Source organism: Danio rerio, chromosome 5 (assembly GCF_049306965.1).
Source record: "Danio rerio strain Tuebingen ecotype United States chromosome 5, GRCz12tu, whole genome shotgun sequence".
NCBI classification, from domain to species: Eukaryota; Metazoa; Chordata; class Actinopteri; order Cypriniformes; family Danionidae; genus Danio; species Danio rerio.
Genome location: NC_133180.1, coordinates 55805900 through 55824038, shown reverse-complemented (window position 1 = coordinate 55824038; position 18139 = coordinate 55805900). Strand labels below are relative to the sequence as shown.

General features: G+C 34.0%; 1 protein-coding gene across 3 annotated transcripts in view; it reads left to right on the top strand.

Annotated features, from left to right (window-relative positions):
• The first annotated feature begins 1272 nt into the window (after positions 1 to 1272).
• otpb (orthopedia homeobox b) overlaps positions 1273 to 18139 on the top strand; it is a 116608-nt gene continuing 99741 nt past the window's right edge. Inside the window, exons 1-4 of one of the 3 annotated variants that reach the window (XM_073949777.1) lie at positions 1273 to 1331; positions 1488 to 1603; positions 3316 to 3492; positions 3816 to 3963. The gene's annotated coding sequence lies outside the window, so the exon portion shown is untranslated. Of the gene's footprint in view, positions 1604 to 3315; positions 3493 to 3815; positions 3964 to 18139 lie in introns of all 3 variants that reach the window. The other 2 variants (XM_073949778.1, XM_073949779.1) reach the window with 2 other exon arrangements.

The window sequence follows — 18139 nt, the reverse complement described above, 5'->3', positions numbered from 1 at the left end:
CCTAAATATACTTTAAGATACTTCATTTCATTACATATTTTGTGACAGCAAACAATCGAAAAAATTATGAGGTATCAATGGGCTAAATATTATTTTTGTGGATACGTGTGATGGTATTTGTTGTCAGTGGAGAACGAAGGGCCTATAATATGGAGTCAAAACAGTGCCAGGAATTAATCCATAACACAAAAACACATGCAGTGGCGCAGTGGGTATAGCACAATCACCTAACAGCAAGAAAGTTGCTGGTTCGAGCCTCGGCTGGGTCAGTTGGCATTTCTGTGTGGAGTTTGCATGTTCTCCAGTGTTCGCGAGAGTTTCCTCTGGGTGCTCCGGTTTCCCCCACAACTCTAAAAATATGTGTGTTTGGATGTTTCCCAGTAATGTGTTGCAGATGAAAGAGTCAGTTTAGTTGTAAGCGAACAGAGAACCGTCTTTTTTTTAAGCCTCTTGATCTGCTTTTTTGGTGAGCAACAAGATAGTAAATGGTTGCGTTCAACACATATTCTGATGATCTAGTAAGTAACAGAGAATACACTTTAAAGTTGGTTTCAATTTCATGTGCACAGTGCAAATCCACACTTTGGGAACAGTATTTGAGGCTAAGCATATCCCATCATTTACCACTTTTTGCAAAATTTATTCAAATTATTTTAAATAGAGGGAAATGGTGCACTTTAAGAGAAATTATTCAATGTTAAATTAATTAGATGTTACATAAAATATGGTAGTTGAACATGAATTGTTTAACATTTGTACTTCTGAGATTAGTTAGTTTTCCATTTGCAGCTTCTTTTCTCTTAATTAGAAGCAGAAGAAAATATTTATTATTATGGTTCATTTTTAACATTAAAGCTAAAGATACTAATCAGTCAAATAAATTAATTATGAATCACAGACTGTATCATTAAGAAACCCTTGATATTAGTGACATCTGTGGCTGTTAAGTGAACTGCAGTCAGCAAATTGCTCGTGCACACAAGTATTACGAGTATCGTAATTCAACCTATTTTTTAGACTTTGGTTAGAAGTAAAATAACTTTTATATGCTGGAGAGAAGGATATATATGATGAATGTTACGTGAATGTAGGCTACTTATTTATTTCTCTTAAAAATGTAAACATGTTTACACAATAGCATTAGATTACACGGTGTTATTTAATTAATTATTTTAGGCAAATCAACAACAACAACAAAATAAATAATTGAACAAACAACCAACCAAACAAACAAACAAATAATAAAAAATAAAAAACTTTAATTCATGTGGTGCGTCATAAAAAATGTCTGGCTCTCGGGAGCGTGCACGTAAACGTCATTTTCCCGGCACGTAAGTCTCATTTGTGCAGTTTTGTTTACCTGTTTACATATTGGCAACAAAAAGGCGAACATACATTTAAATTCTTACCTATAGCTCATTTAAAATATCTAAACAATAAATGTAGATTAAGCTTTTTCATAAAATTGCGTTATAACACTGTTGTAGCTAACGTTAATCTAGTGCAGACTCAAAGTGACTGTTCAAACGGACCCAGTGCGAACACATCGCTGGAAGATGGAGCTAAAAACATTCGAAATGCTATGGTTGCTTCGCTTAAACAGGTAAGTGACATGCATTAATAAATAATTATTGAATGGCAGTATGTCCTGATAAACAATGCAACAACAACAAGAATCACTAAATACATTTTAACGTTTTCTAGTCTACAGCAAATACTATTAAAATCGTTACTAACCATCACATTTGAACCTTTAAATCAATAGGCTACATTTTAATTCTAGAATGATTTGGGAAACATTCTATTCTGACTGAATTATTTTACCATGCGTATAGAAGGCGACAAATTACCAGCAGATATTTCCTTAATTTTTATATAAACTCTCTACAATTTACATTATAACGATTAAAAACAAACACTTTCTAAAAAGGGCTGTGCTGTTTCTTGTTTGTTAGGTGATTTTTTAATAAACCATTTTTTTAGAGTGCAAATAAGGTGAGATACAAGAAATATGAAATGTTTCTGTGTATAGCTATATAAATTATATAAATAGATTTTTATTGTTTTGTCCTGAAAATTTCTGTAATTTCTACTAAAGTTAAAATATTTTTCAATTTTATTTTCGGCTTAGTCCCTTTATAAATCTGGGGTCGCCGCTTGATCCGCCAATTTATCCAGCACATGTTTTACGCAGCGGATGCCCTTCCAGCTGCAACCCATCTCTGGGAAACATCCATGCACACACTCATTCACACTTTTACACTTCGGACAATTTAGCTTACACAATTCACCTGTACCGCATCTTTGGACTGTGGGGTAAACCGGAGCTCCCGGAGGAATCCTACGCGAACGCGGAGAAAACAAACTCCACACAGAAACGCCAACTGATCCAGCCAAGGCTCGAACCTGCGACCTTCTAGCTGTGAGGCAACTGTATTACCTACTGTACCACCATCAAATATAATATAATCTAATATAATATAATGTAATATATTATAAAGTAGTATACAGTAATTTAAAGCATAATATAACAATTGGTTAAAATAAAATGTTTTCAGACATTTTTGTTTTTGTTTAGACAACAAAACAATACAGTGCTATAACTTGAGAAGCAAAAATGTAGCAATATTTTGGTTGGAATAGCAAATAAATGTTTTAAAAATATTTCATTTTCTTAAAACAATTTAATAAATAAATGACGATAAATTTGAATATTTTTATTTTAAATTTGTAAGAAATGGCATCCTTTGAGCTTTAGTATACTGAAACACTCAGACACCTAGTAAACACACACACACACACACACACACACACACACGCACTGGCATGCATACAAATGTTTACTCAGATATTGTATATATATAAATTAATTTGAAGTATTACTATGATTATCATGACATGGTGTACACACATTTGTGTGCTGCTGCATATAGGCAAATTCTGCACCACATATTGAACACAATAAAAATTCTGGGAACTGGAAGCTGATGATCTCTGGAAACAGAATTCATAGAGGAATGTCTTCACCCTTATCAGCAGCTCTCATGTTTAAGAAAGAAGAAGAGTCACTGTGTCAAACTCATACATGTGGCAAACTGCATTGTAAAGCATATTAACATTTACTGATACTTTATGTTGCAAGGTTGAAAAGAAATGAAGGATTTTTCTGAGTATAGTGGATTTATCTGTTTTAAATTTCTAAATTGCAGTTTTAATGCAGTTTTAATTCACTAATTAAATTTTAATTGACTTTTTAAACAGAGAAGCTCATCTGGTAATTGCTCTGGGATGAACATAAATGTATTCTTTATGTAGGGCAGCACAGTGGTGCAGCGGGTAGCACAATCGCCTCACAGCAAGGAGGTCGCTGGTTCGAGCACTGGCTGGGTCAGTTTGGCGTTTCTGTGTGGAGTTTGTATGTTCTCCCCATGTTGGCGTGGGTTTCCTCCAGGTGCTCTGGTTTTCCTCACAGTCCAAAGACATGTGCTATAGGTAAGTTGGGTAGGCTAAATTGTCTGTAGTTTATGTGTGTGAATGAGTGTGTATGAATGTTTCCGAGAGATGGGTTGCAGATGGAAGGGCATCCCCTGTGTAAAACATATCCTGGACGAGTTGGCAGTTAGTGGTGACCCCAGATTAATAAAGTGACTAAGCCGAAAAGAAAACGAATGAATGAAAATTCTTAATATGTAAATATGTATGTATTTTTTATGCATGTAAATATTCTATAATTCCCTTTGTTATGTACTGTAGGGCATTTATTTTCTGACTGCCATTGTTTAAAGCACCCTGACGCTGCATTTATTATATTTCAGTTTGGATATTCAAACCACTGGGCACCACAGAAGTCCACAATGGCAGAAAAACCCTGTAAAGTTTTTTTCTAAGTCCTCAAAAATCATAATTTTCTTTCAACTAATGAAAGAAAGAAAGAAAGAAAGAACATCTCACATCACATAGTGGGTGAGTAAATTATCAGTAGTTTTTTGTTCCAATTCTTTAGGGTTGTGGATAGAAAGTTTCTATCAGCACACGACTAACAGAAGGACCTAGAAAAGTCATTGATTGTACTGTATGTAGTGAGATTGATCAAATGAGTTTCTTGTGGGGAAGTATGCGCTCCAGCGAGGGCCGGACTCCTGATGTTTGTTCTGTAATGACTGCGTGTGGCAGCTGTGCTGAGGGGAGGATTCTCATCCCGCTTGCTGATAGCCGATCAAAGCAGATCACACCGTCTCTCTCTGTCAGTTACTATCCTTAGGCCCCGCCGGCCCTCCTCTGCTGATCAGAAATGCACGACAGGCCTCTTCATCTTGTATGAGCATGCGATCAATTTATAATTAGGTCTGTAGTGATTAATGAATTCCCAATAAAGCACCCTCTGCTCTGATGAATGTATGCAGGCCATCCCACCTAAACTGCTGTCCAAACAAGCATGGCTCACTGTTTCATCTCATTAGAGCTGGATGTCCTGGTAAACGGGGGCTGAGGTCTGATTATTTAGGGTCAGGAGTTACTTTTTTTGCTGTCTATAAATGCAGATCGGTGATTGGGTTTGTTTTGTGCGAGTGCTGAGAAGAAAAGTAATGAAATGTAAATGCGCTCTCTCTGTGTTTATCATTACACAAAAATATTTAGTTTTTAATCCATTTTAAACCTAAAATTGTTAACCAATCTTCAATTTTAGCTTGTTCAGTATTATATTTAGAATTTAACAGTTTCATTCAAACTTGTCTGAGTGACCATTCGACATACTGTGTAAGAAATTCAGGTTCGTTTTAAGTGCTGGTGGAGAAATACTTTCTTATAGTTGAGTGTAATAGCGTTTATTTGCCATTTGGAGGAGCCCTTGTCAAACGGTTCTCTTTTCCATCATCCATCACACTGTTTATAGAACAAATATTTCACATAAATAGTATGCACAGTAAACAAATGTGCACTGTCTCATGTTTTTGTTTGGATAAACAGAGCTTAGTTTTGCACTACCAAAAACTGATGATTTTTAAGCCTTTGAGAGCAGTAATTATCAATGTGAAATAATTAAAAAATGTAATATTGTGGGCAAACAAAAATTCAGAGGAAATATTTGAAACTTTGATTAATTAAAATAAAATATGTTGGGGATATTGTGAGAAAAAAGAAAAGGTGACGGAGTAGCAAAAATAGTTGAGTTGTTTATGAGTCTTTTATGAGTTGAAATGATGGTAAACCATCTATATAAAAAAGAGAAAAGGTGGTGTAATAAAACATTCATTCATTCATTTTCTTTTTGGGTTAGTCCCTTTATTAATCTGGGGTCGCCACAGTGGAATGAACCGCTAAATTATCCAGCACATGTTTTAAGCAGCAGATGCCCTTCCAGCTGCAACCCATCTTTGGGAAACATCCATACACACTCATTCACACTCATGCACTATGGACAATTCCCCTATACCGCATGTCTTTGGACTCTAGGGGAAACCGGAGCACCCAGAGGAATCCCACGCAAACACAGGGAGAACATGCAAACTCCACACAGAAACGCCACATAGCCAACTGACCCTGCCGGGGCTCAAACCAGGGACCTTCTTCCTGTTAGGCGACGGCACTACCTACTGCGCCACTGCACTGCCTGTAATAAAACATTAAAATGTAAATGTAAGAAATATACATTTAATTAAAAAAAAAGATCAATGAGAATTTATAAGATATTTGTGAGCAAAAACAATGGAAACATTTGTCAATCAAAAATAATGTAAAGTTCACTTTATAATATTTTTTGTCTATTTTTGTAGTTTAGTCTGGCATAAAGTTTACCGTAATTACCAATTAAATGTATACAGGATTATGCAGAAATATATAATGTTTATAGAAGTAATATTTCACAGAAATAGTATGCACAATAAACAAATGAGCAGAGTTGTTTTATGTCTAGATAAACAGAGGTTGGTTTTGCACCAACAAAAACTGATTTATGATTTTAAACCTCTGAGAGCAGTAATTATCCAAGTGAAATAATTGGAAAATGTATTATTGTGAGCAAACACAAATTCTGAAGAAATATTTGAAATTTTGATTTATTAAAATAAAATATGTTTGGACATTGTGAGTCTTGTGTGAAAAAAAAGAAAAGGTGGCAGAGTAGCAAAAATAGTTGAGTTGTTTATGAGTCTTTTGTGAGTTGAAATGACTGTAAACCATTTATACAAAAAGATAAAAGGTGGTGTAATAAACAGATAGAATGTATAAAATTACGAAATGAAATATGACATTAAAATGTAAATCTAAAAAATATACATTTACTTAAAAAAAGATTACAACGATTATTTATTGGACAATGTCATGTTTATTGGCGAAAACAATGTAAACATTTGTCAATCAAAAAATAATGTGATGTTCACATTATAACAGTTTGTCTATTTTTGTAGTTTAGTCTGATTTATAACGAACTGTAATTACCAATTAAATGTGTACAGGAATATATAATGTTTATAGGACAAAGATTTCACATAAATAGTATGCACAGCACAGTAAACAAATGAGTTGTGTTTATGTCCAGGTAAACAGAGCTTAGTTTTGCACCACCAAAAACGGATTTATGATTTCAAGCCTCTGACAGCAGTAATTATCAATGTGAAATAATTAGAAAATGTAGTTCTGTGGGCAAACAAAATTTCTAAAGAAATATTTGAAATTATTAATTGATTAATTAAAATAAAATATGTGGTGAGTCTTTTTAAAAATGTATCTAAACAGATAAATGGTGGAGGAATAGCAAAAATAATTCAACTGATTATGAGTCTTTTGTGAGCTAAAATGACAGTAAACCATATAAGAAGATAAAAGGTGGTGTAATAAAACAGATAAAAGTAATAAAGTTACTAATGAAATGAAATATGACATTAAAATGTAAGAAATCTAAACATATATTTAATAAAAAGGAAACTGAGAATTTATTAGACAATGTCATATTTGTGGCCAAAAACAATTGAAACATTTGTCAATCAAAAATAATGTAAAGTTCCCTTTATAAAACGTTTGGTCTATTTTTGCAGTTTATTCTGATATAAAATGAACTTATTCATTAATTTTCCTTTGACTTAGCCGCTTTAATCATCAGGGGTCACCACAGCGGAATGAACCACCACTTTTCCAGCATAGGTTTTACACAGCAGATTCCCTTCCAGCGGGGGCTGGAAGCAGTGACCTTCTTGCTGTGAGGCGACAGTGCTAACCACTGAGCCACAGTATAAAACAAATGGTAATTACCAATTAAATGTATACAGGATTACACATTAAATAGCAAATTAAATAAATTTACATTAGCGAGAGCCTATGGTAGTGTTTAATTTTATTTATATTATGATTTCATGTATTTTTCATGCTACAAGCGGAGCTTAACAAAAACACACATCCTCCATTTGCAATGCACTGATATTCAAGCAAGAATATACCCCCCCCCCCCCCCCCCCCCCATCCAAATTTTGTCCCGGTGCACGTCTGCACTATTCAACAGGACCACCGTCATTCTGCTCTCCCAGATTCTGCCTCCCACTTTATCTTCCATTAATGGGCTCCAATCAGATTGCGTATGAATAATCAATGGATAGTCAACAGCCGGAATGAACTCTCCTGAAGCTGAGCATGAATCTTGCTAATGGCACACATCCCCGGGATTTAATTAGGAATAATGCTCCGCTTGGGTGTACAGACCATCACATGGTTTGTTTGCTGCCGAATGTGAAAGGTAAACACGGAGGGGACGAAAAAAACAGAGTAGTGTCATTTCCCTGAGGTGAGCGCTGGCCAATCTGAGGGAAACAACTGCTCGTGCTTAATGCCCGGTACATTAGTCTTCTTAAACACCTGGTCATGGCCATTTGGAAATGTTCATTAAGCACTGGTGCAGAGTGAATAGGTGCAATAGTTCACTCCTGCTTAATTGAATGAATGAGCTCCACTGTTGACTCTAAGAGCACTTCAGTGTTAAACATTAGGCCAAGTGCTAAAAGCCAAACCCACAATTATCTGTTTGGATTGGACATGAGAAAAGTGTACGAATACTGTGTCATCGCCAGGCAAGAAGGAGACTTGACGATATGAAAATGAACATAATTGAATATTGTGGGAATCTGCTGCATGCTCATTAGGACTTGTTTATGTAGTGTAGAATGATCATTATTATTATTATTAACAGTAGGTGGAAAATAAACTATAATTATTATAATTATCTACATGATGTAGTCAGCGGCAAAACGATTAGCCCTAGCTCCTGTAAAATTTGTATTCTTTTTAAAAAATGTCCCAAGTGATGTTAAAAACAGAGCAAGGAAATGTTCACAGTATTTCCTATCATGTTTGTTTCTTTTGGACGAAGTTTTATTTGTTTAAGTTTGGCTTTTAAGTTTTGAAACTCTATTTTAAGAACAATAATATTTGAACCCTTAATATTTTTTTCTAAACACACTTACGCCTTTAAATTGCACTTTAAGCTAAATATTAGTATCTTGCAAAATAACTAAAAATATTATATACTGTCATCATGGGAAAGAAGACTTTAGTTAATAAAACTTTTGTGCTTGAAAATGTGTTGAAAAAAAATCATCTGTCCAATTAACAGCACTTGGGAAATATTTCAAATATAAATTAAAAGAATAACTAATCATTTTTCATTTTTGGCTAAACTGTACAGGTAAATGATTTGCAATGAATGCATTTAAATGAATATAGTAGGGTATAATGGGAAAGAAAGTTGTTACAGTTTATGTAATGTATAATTATTATTATTATTATTATTATTAGAAACATCTTATAGAACTTATAATAAAATTAGAGATCCTAATGAGAAACTAATAATAATTTGCAAATAGATCTGTTGAACAAATAGTTTTGTTGAACATTATAAAAGGAAGTATATAAGTCCTTATTAAAGCTAATTTATCTAATTGAATTGTGTGTTTAATTATCATATTATTCTTTAGGGCTGCATGATATTGGGAAAATCTAACATTGCAATATTTTGTTAGACTGCGATGTAGGGCTGTGCAATTTGGGGAAAATGTCTAACGGCGTTTTTTATGACAGATATCATGATTGCGATTTGATTTGCGATTGAATTTTGTAGTTAAGCTCCAGCTCAAAAAAGCCGTGGCAACAATTCTGTGACAGCTCTTAAAAATGAACTGTTTTTGTTTGGTGTCTGACTTTGAAACAAAAAATTCCCATATTACTGATGTCCTGTTTTTCTTTTATGCTAATTTGTTTATTAATGCTTCTGACACAGCAGACCCTATATTATCCCAATTGTTCGCACTTTCCTGTTTGTTATTTTATTTTATTTTTTTGATTGTGAGCGTTTCGCATAGTTCGGATGCGCATTTCTGATTGGGCAGAACGAAAGAGTGCTCACTCAATTGGCTAATCTGGCTATCACACACAGATGATTTGCTCTAGGCGGGGTAAATTAATTTATATATATATATATATATATATATATATATATATATATATATATATTTTTTTTTTTTTTTTCTTTTTTTTTTTAATATATATATATCATAGCCTCTTGCGATTAGCTAATTACAACATTTCAAATTGCGATTTATTCATTTATTTTCTTTTTGGCTTAGTCCCTTTAATAATCTGGGGGTTGCCACACCAGAATGAACTGCCAACTTATCCAGCACATGTTTTATGCAGCGGATGCCCTTCCAGTTTAAATTGCGATTGCGATTCAATTTCCATTAATCGCACAGCCCTACTACGATGTATATTGCAATATGAATACAATTTAACCAGATCACTTAAATATCTATTTGGATAGATTGTGTAATTCTTGGGACTGGGATGATTCTATTGGTGTGTGCGTCTTAATAAAATGTAATAAACAAAGTAAAAGCAAAGATAATACAATAAAGAAAAAGTTACAATTGTAATATTGTTTTATCATTTTCGAATCTTACAGGATTTCGTTGTTAACGGTACAATACTAATAGTCATAGGCCTATAATTACATGCAACTGATGCATTATAATCCTCAACAATGGCATATAATAGACTCAACATTGCATATCTTGTGACGTGACCATTGCGAATGATTACATTGCGATATTGATGCTGAAACGATATATTGTGCAGCCCTATTATTCATTATCTAATATTAGTTTTATTATTTGTATAAATTTATCTTTTATCATTAGTAACAGAGTACAAACTGACATAACAATATAATAACACATATTAATACAATTAACCTCCAACTCCCACTATAGAGAAATCATGAAATAAAATACAGCAATCTTAAAAATTAAACATAATAACACATAAATTCATTGAATTATTATATTATATTATATTATATTATATTATATTATATTATATTATATTATATTATATTATATTATATTATATTATATTATATTATATTTGGAAAATAAATTAAATACTACTACTACTGTACTACTACTACTAATTATTATGTTACCTTAATAATTAAGTCTGAATAATGCATCATGTTTGTTTTGCCAATGTTTTGTTAATCAGTCTTTACAAAAACAATCCAAATAAAATATAATCTTGTGATTTAAAAAACAAAAAAACAAACAAAAAAAAAAAAACACAAGTATAACAATAACCACCAAGATAACTAAACAGTCTAAGCTCGTATTACAATATTAATTCATTTTGTTTTAGTGGCAAGTTGAACTGTAATTCAGTCTGGTTTGTTTTCTGCCTGGTGTTTTGAACGCATGGCAGGCTGAGGACAGAAGCCCACCATTGTTTTTGTGCTAATTCAGCAGGCTGATGGGGAAAGCTTGGCTACTCTGACAGCTTGAGGAAACCCGTAATGCTTTTCCTCCTCACAGACAGGCCCGCTGACAGCACCATTTACTTTACTGGAGAGCCTTTCTTGCTTTCAAGCCCAAAAGATAACCAACTCGACGTTTTTTATAAGCTCATTTTACCTATTGGACCCATTCTAGGCCTACCTTTTTCGTATGTTAAATTTGGAGGATAAATGAAATTATCAAAATAAAAAAGAGTAACACTTTATTTTATACTTATACATTGCATATTTACAATTTATAAATGTACATTATATATGATTACATTCATTTAAAGAATAATCATAATATTTATTCTAACCCTAGTTAATTACATCCAATCTTAATACACTGTAAAATTGATTAATTGATTATTTATTAAAACTCTATATTGCATCAAAATGCAACTAGAAATATCTACATTTGCTTTCTTAAATTACTTTATACCATAGACTATATTACATCAAGGAATGTTTATTGAGTTTAGCGTATTTAATATGCTGTGGCCTTTCTCCAAAAACACAAATGTTTATATTCTGTTAATCAATATTATAATGGCATTAGGAGCAAAAACTAAACATATTTAGACATAGCCCTCTTTTAAGATGGGTATTTTACCTCCAGTTCAATACATTTGGTTATTAGTGATAGGTTAAATGTACACCATTTAAGCTTTTAACTTTATGCTGACAATAAAATATCCAAAGCCAAACTAACCCCCTGAAATAATCAGTCATTTCTAAATGTATTTATTTATTTTTGAAATTTTACCATAACATTACTGTATGTGAAAAGATATGTTCATGGGTAGTCACAATTGTGACTGGTGAAATAATGTGTATACTGAATTAACATAAGGTGACGCAGTGGCGCAGTTGGTAGTGCTGTCGCCTCACAGCAAGAAGGTCGCTGGGTCGTTGGTTTGATCCTCGGCTCAGTTGGCGTTTCTGTGTGGAGTTTGCATGTTCTCCCTGTGCTCGCGTGGGTTTCCTCCGGGTGCTCCGTTTTCACCCACAGTCCAAAGACATGTGGTAAAGGTGAATTGGGTAGGCTAAATTGTTCGTAGTGTGTGAATGTTTGTGTGGATGTTTCCCAGAGATGGGTTGCGGCTGAAAGGGCATCCGCTGCCCTCGTTGTAAAACACACTGTTATTGTGTTATATTAGTTTACCAATATTGACACAATCATATTGCAATTTACTTAAAATTCAAAGATTTATTAATTTATTGCAATATCTACATGTATGTGTGTAAGTACAGGATACGTATACTAAAATGCAGCATAATGTTATCCCACTAATCCCTATTGTTGCAAGATAAAGGGCCCTATCATACATCTGCCCTAATAAGGCGCAAGGCATGTATGGAGCTATTTGTTGCTTTTTTCAGACCAATGCAACCTTAATTTTAATGTTTTATGCCAAATCCAGTGCAGAGTGTGTTGGTTATGTACCTATACAGGTCTAAAATGCTTACAAATTGCTAAATACACACAGGATGTACAGCAATACACAAATATCTTTACAAATAAAACAAATGAAGAATTAAAATGTTACGAAAATTATTATATTTACAAAAATTTAAAATTCCATGCCTTCTACACCTCGGGGGGCTTTTTCAGTTTATTAATGCCAATTTGCATAAGTATAGTATTATTATTAGCAGTATTATTTATTATATGCATATTTATATTTGTTTTGATAAAACAAGTTTAGATTTGTCCACCTGTCAGGTTTTTGAGACGTCTGCATCACCATCTGGGGCATATGGGGACTTGTGTTTGGATATAACCCATTTTTTTGAACACACTTCGTTATTATTGTTCATTTATTCGTTTGCTGGAAATTAGAACTGCATTTAGAAACAGTTTTAGAAATAGAGACTCTGATTGGTTTAATGCACGTTATGCTCAAAACACACCCTAATTTATTAAAAGAATAAGCACAACCCTGTTAGACCATGCGCTGGGGCGCAGACCATATTTTTCGATTCTTAACCTCTTAAGGCCCAAGGTGTTTTTTTTTACATGCATTTTTTATTTCTCTTTGCTATTTGGGCTCATTGGAACCAAATTAGAATTAAACCTGAGGATCATCTTTTGATATGATGTACTTTTAGAGAAAAAATATTTCCATATACAGTTGAAGTCAGAATTATTAGCCCCCCTGTTTTATTTTTTTCCTCAATTTCTGTTTAACAGAGAGAAGATTTTTTTTCAACACATTTCTAAACATAATAGTTTTAATAACTCATCTCTAATCACTGATTTATTTTATCTTTGCCATGATGACAGTAAATAATATTTGACTGGATATTTTTCAAGATACTTCTATACAGCTTAAAGTGTCATTTAAAGGCTTAACTAGGTTAATTAAGTTAACCAGGCAGGTTAGGGTAATTAGGCAAGTTATTGTATAATGATGGTTTGTTCTGAAGACAGTGAGAAAAAAATAGCTTAAAGTGGCTAATAATTTTGTCCTTAAAATAGTGTTTAAAAATTTTAAAACTGCTTTTATTCTAGAATAAATATAACAAATAACACTTTCTCCAGAGGAAAAAAATATTATATTATATATATCATATATATCATATATGTTAAACATCATTTGGGATATATAAATATATATATATATATATATATATATATATATATATATATATATATATATATATATATATATATACATATATATATATATATATACATATATATATATATATATATATATATATATATATATATATATATATATATATATATATATATATATATATATATATATATAATGAATCAAAGGGGGGCTAATAATTCTGACTTCAACTGTATGTGAATCTGTGGTCTGAATTTACATAAAAAATTTCCTGGCTGTTTTTATTGTTTTTATCATTTTTTGTTTTTACTGTTTTTATCATATAATTATAATTTTTTTGATCTTGCTTTGACTATCAGAGAGTAAAAACTAAAATTTCCCCCCATTTTTGGACAATTAAAAATAGTGTTTGGGACAAATGCTGCAAAATAGTTGCAGGATGACACTTTATGTCTATAACAAAATATAAAACTTTCAAACTATTTTAAATAGCCACTTAAGAGCTTAAATGTGCTGTCCATGTATGTGGCCACTAAGCCCTAGAAGGTTAAAATAGCAATGTGCATAAATCATGCGCTTATTATGTGACATTGCACAAAGAGACCGCTTAAGTTTTCCATATTTCCTGGAATAACACCAAACACCAACCAAAACCAGTACCTTTTTTTATACCTTTTTTTATTTTTTATTTTTGTTTAATCATCAAAACTGTTCTCATTAAGGAACAAAATGCTCCTGGAAATCAAATTCCAGTGTGTAAATATTGCCCTTTAATGGACAAATGTATTTTCTGACCCTGCTCCAGCATCATATTAGTGCCTCAGCATCCTCGTAGAGAGTATAAAACATCGCAGGTCTCACATTTATATCTGTATAGACTCTATACACAGATATCTATATACTATATACAGCTATATATCAACAGCTGTGTGTGTGCTCTGCTGTGAATGTGAATCTCAGGTGGGCTTCATTCTTCTCAAGATATTGATTTAACAGGCAGCAGTTGTGAAAGAAAGAGGAAGAGGGAGGCTGTGTTAACGTGTAGTGTCAGAACTCGTGCTGTGTGTGTGTGTGTGTGTGTGTGTGTGTGTGTGTGAAGCTTGTGGCTGTGTGTGTGTGCGCGCGTGCAATGTGCAGATGTTCCATTGTGATGGATCTATTATCCAGCTATTACAAGATAAATGAATGATCTCTCCTATTTTCCATGCCTCTAGAAAATTGAAATTGGGGGGAGGTGGTAGAGTTGGGGGAGGCGGGGGGTTGATATCATCCGGGCTGCATTATTAGGGTTGTTGGGACGGCCATTAATTTAAGAAAGTGTAGAAACTCTGGCAGCTTGGGCTCACCGTTTCCACGTTATCAATCAAGCCTCAGTCACTGGGACGACCACACACTCAGGTTTATGCCACCTTAATTAGGATTCATGGCAAAATAGATGCAAGGAAACATCCAATACCCCTCATTGTTTCACTGTAAATTTATTGTTATTTGGCCAAGCATTTTGCCAGGAGTGATATTATATTACGAGTCTGTCAACAAATATTTGTAGCTCACCAACTTGTTAGATTGATCCGTATTGGGGATTAAAAGAGACTGGACAATGTATAAAGACTTTAGTTTAGATCCTAGTATAAAATCTAAATTACCAAAAACAGCATGGTGAATCACATGACACTTGTGTTTGCCGTCTTTATTCTTATTTTTTTATGTGTATTAATACACTGGTGGCGACACAGTGGCTCAGGGGTTTGCACTTTCACCTCACAGCAAAAAGGTCACTGGTTTGAATCCCAGCTGGACAGGTTGGCATGTTCTCCCAGTGTTGGCGTGGGTTTCCTCTGGGTGCTCCGGTTTCCCCCACAGTTCAAACAGTGCACTATAGATCAATTGAATAAACTAAATTGGCTGTAGTGTATTTGTGTGCATGTAAGTGTGTATGGATGTTTTCCTGTACTGGGCTGCAGCTGAAAGGGCATCTGCCATGTAAAACATATGCTGGATAAGTTGGTGGTTTATTCCGCTGTGGCGACCCCTGAGGAATAAAGAAACTAAGCCGAAGAAAAGTGATGAATAATAGACTGCTAGTTCATTCATTGTCTATGACGTTTTAATTCAATACAAACATCATATGAATTTTACATGCTTTAAATTTATTAATTTAAGAAAGATGTTGCCAATGTAGTTTACCAAACATAAATAATATTAGAGGTATTAAAGCTTGTAAGATCTTTTTAAACTTTATGAAGTTAGATATTATTTTTCTATGATTCCATAAAGTGCATTTATTCAATGTGTTAAACTGTTCTCTAACGTTTACACAGAAGGTGGCTTAGGCAAGTGGAAAAATTCTCTATAAACAGTTAAGTGTGCTCATTTATAAACACAGGAATTACCCATAAAAGCTTGTTTTTGACCATATTTGGAATGGTCATGAACATTAATGAGCTTTTACTCTGCATTTTAAAGGGTTACAAAAAACCAAAACACATTTTTTGAGCTGTTGACAGTCGTATGTGTGTCCCACACTGCTAAAAACTAAAAAACTCAACTAACAAGTGAAAATTAGTTGTTTTTGCGTTATTTCGAGCAAATTTGTACTTCTGGTTTGCAACAAATATTTTAAGCTGCGTCAAGGCCATGAGATCTTAATGTGTATTCCAGTGTGTAGACTGGACGTCTGTACCTGGGAGTACCTTGTGACATCTCTGAGAGTTCAGCATTCATTCATAAGTTAGACTTGGTTCAAATCAATCAGCCCACTCTATTGTGCATGCGGTGCAACTTCATTATTATGCATGATAGCTTCAAAGACAGTTTTTTCCTGTTACAGTGTTCAGACTGCAGAGAGATGCCACGTTTTGTTGCCAAAACAAGCGGGAGAAGAAGAATTGTTTGGAGATAAGAGGCATCAGTGTTGCTTTTATAATTTGCTGCAGTGAAGGTGTTGTTTTTATTTTCCTTCTATGAGAGTGCAGCTGGACTCATATGTGAATTACAGTGCACACGACGCACAACAGAAATACGTGTCTAAGGAACATTTTTTTACCTGAGAGCTTTTCTCATCTGGAAATGGTGAAATCCGGATTTGCTGCTCGATTCCTTTTAATAAAGACACAGTTCCAGTTTGTGTCGATTGTCCTGTCTCTACAGATTTGGTAAGTGAGCGATCAGTGGTCTTTTTTTCTTTATTCAGAGGCAAAGTTAGTTGGTATCGTCAGCAGTACTCTTTCAGTGTTTAAAGACGGACCTTAGTCAAATGATTTCTAAGTTAATAAAGTTTACTGTACGTTAATATCACTACAATATTCTAGACTGAAAAATCTGCTGTAAATGCTGCTCTTCGAGTGTAAACATGTAAACACCGCAATCAGACTATTTCCGTTTTTGCCACATTTTGTGAAAGGAATAACACAGACAGCTTTCTGACGCTATCTACCGAGTGTATCTAAGTTACAGAGAAATGCGGAGGGTTTTTCTCTCTCGATCGCCGTGCGGTAACAAACATTGCATGAAAAATACAAGCTTACAGCAGCTCTTGAAATCAAATATCTCGTTTGTCACAAGGGGCATAAATGAAATTCCTGAATGAAAGAGCCAAACTGGAGTTAAAGTCCACCATTTGATAATTTGGCAAATATATCAATTACTGATGTCCATGTAAACACAGTCACTGTCCTTCTCCCCATCGTCTGTGTGTTTGTTTTGCCTCAGTAAAAATCAGTGCGTGCCCAAACAGAAACTCCCATATTTATTCAAATTTTTACAGACCTTCCCTCTTTCCCTACTCCAACACCCCCCCCCCCCCCCTAAACAGAGCTGGACACGCCCACTTTCCTGACTTTTTCCTAAGTAGAGGTGTGAAAAAACCCTGCTGAAACAGGGGGATTTCATGGTCGCTTAATGAGCTGTTACTCTGCAAAAACTGTCCGGTTTTGATGAATACACAGCGTGATGTACTTTAAAGTCTAAATTTTGATTATGCTTAACAAAAAGGATGACAGTGATATATTTTGAGTTGCATTTTGTAGTTTTAACTTATATAAAACTGGCAGGAATCAATATCAACCTCCATACGATTAGATGACTTTTTGACATTTATTGGCATCCTTTCACTCAAAAAAAAACAAAAAAAAACACAGTAAGAGCTGTGTAATATGACACAATGCATAAACGTGCATTAAACACTTATATTCAGCATATTTTATATGTTTGCTGTGTCATTACTAGCTCAAGTTCAAGTTCTAAAGATCAGTGATGGGAATTCAGCACTATAAATGAACGATGTTACTAGCGGCAATAATTTTTTCAGTAACGAGTAATCAAATGAATTACTGTTTCCCCCGTTACAACGGTGTTACTATTACTGACAATAAAATGTGTGTTACACTGAATCAGTTTTCATGCAAGCAGCGTCTTTCCAGGACCTCTCTTTCTCTTGGATGTGCATGTGTGTTCGGAGCTGGGGCGGGACGTAACCAACCAGCGATGATGATTGGTATGTCTGTGAACGTGATGAAACTGAAAACGTGGTCATTGGCTTAGATAGAGTCCTTTTCCATCATTTGCCAATCAGAGGCAGAGTAGTGTGATTGTTAACACATGAATTTAATTGAATTTTTGTTTGGAGTGTGCATGTTCTCCCCATGTTTCCCCCACAGTCCAAAGACGTAATGTAGGTAAATTGACTGTAGTGTGTGAGTGTGTGTGTGAATGCAAGAGAGTATAGGTGTTTCCCAGTATTGGGTTG